The sequence below is a fragment of the Spodoptera frugiperda genome, chromosome 31, assembly GCF_023101765.2.
Source record: "Spodoptera frugiperda isolate SF20-4 chromosome 31, AGI-APGP_CSIRO_Sfru_2.0, whole genome shotgun sequence".
In the NCBI taxonomy this organism is placed as follows: domain Eukaryota; kingdom Metazoa; phylum Arthropoda; class Insecta; order Lepidoptera; family Noctuidae; genus Spodoptera; species Spodoptera frugiperda.
Genome location: NC_064242.1, coordinates 7,575,932 through 7,577,658, shown reverse-complemented (window position 1 = coordinate 7,577,658; position 1,727 = coordinate 7,575,932).

The window sequence follows — 1,727 nt, the reverse complement described above, 5'->3', positions numbered from 1 at the left end:
GAGTGGAATGTTTTTTGGCAAAACATCGAAACATTAAATCTCCGTCACTCAGATATTTGTATTTCTAAAGGAGAAACTTTTACATACAAAAGAAAATGTGTGTACGTATACGAAAGTTTCGCTTTCACGAGTTCAATGTTTTTCAATGCTATTTTGAGTTTTAATTTATATTTTGACTTTCAAACTTATGAACGTTGATATTCAAATGTAAATTAACCTTCAAATGTTTGTTTATTGATAAAAGGTGGCCTAATAAAATTTGTGTTTATATGTTGCGAAGCTAAAAGAAAAATAATTATATGGAAGCATCATAAATCAGATATAATGTGGTATTTTGTTTAAACATTTCGCATGTTCTGTGGAGAATATACAATATAGGTATGTATAGGTACGTGCTCAGTATCGTGCTCTCCTATGATCTGCCTACGCACCTATTGTCGGTGCCATGCAGCCAAGCATCAGTTAAATGTTACCAGAGTATAATTATACAATACGTCCCCTGCAGTTGTTTCATCAAATAACTTGGGGAAACCTTTCATATAACTATTTTATTTAAAAAGGTCAATTTATACAAGGATCAAACAATATTCAGTACGTATTTTAAAGTACATTTTGGCTTAAATACAGTGCAACATTGATATGTTCCAAGTTAACTTCAGCCATATTTCGTGTTAAGGTAAAATGATTAGCTAAGGTAGTGTAGACATTATCGCTGAGCACCAGACGATAATTTATACAATTATCGTCACCCATAATGAGGCCAGCCCTGGGGTATAAATAACTGAAGTTTTAAGCGCGAGACTATTTTTATAACCACTTTTTAGTAGTAAAAGTATGCATAACGTATGTATCTGCAGAATAAAATTAAACAAGTATTTATATTGACACGAAAGCGGATGCTTTTATCTGCTACCGACAGTTGATGGACAATATCCGAATTGAATCTATTAAGAAATTTAAACGCTAGCAATTCAGTGTCAAAAAATCTCGCTAGATAGGTATACCTACGCATATAATCAAGCTGACATGTTTTAAAAGAAAGTGTCGCAATATCTCAACGCTGCGCTTTAGACAAATGAAAATATGCAAAGTTTCCAACAACATTTCTCTAGTACTCGAAACAACAAAGAATGAAGTAATAAATTCAAGAATAAAACAAGTAAATGTGCAATACTGGTACAATGAAACATCTGAGATATGCGAATAATAACAAGATGCTAATAATGTGGTTTCGCAATCGAAATATGTAATTGATCAAGATGTTAAATGCAGTTTTATAATCAATGGGATTTGATGTAGAAGTTGTTATTACAAGTATATTCTGTTTTGTAACGATCCCAAAAATGAGATCATAAAATTTATTAAGGTATTGCATTCAATGTTATTATCAAATACTTTGATAATTTTCGTGCTTATACAGATAGTTCCATATACTTTAATTTTATTATCCTGTATCTAACTACCTCAGTTGTATATCTTTTAACAGTTACGGCCAATCTAAATATCCATAAATCAGAGATAAAATTTAAACACATTGAAAAAAGAATTAAATAAAATCTGAGATAGAATTTACAGACAGACATGTTATTGAAACTGGCGATCAGTGAATGGTGCTACATAGTTTGTAGTTAGCTCGAATTACGTTTAGTTAAATGCTTCTGGACTCAGACGATACGCTTTCAGCAAACATAAACTGTCAATTTATAAAGTGATACCATTGTGTTGTA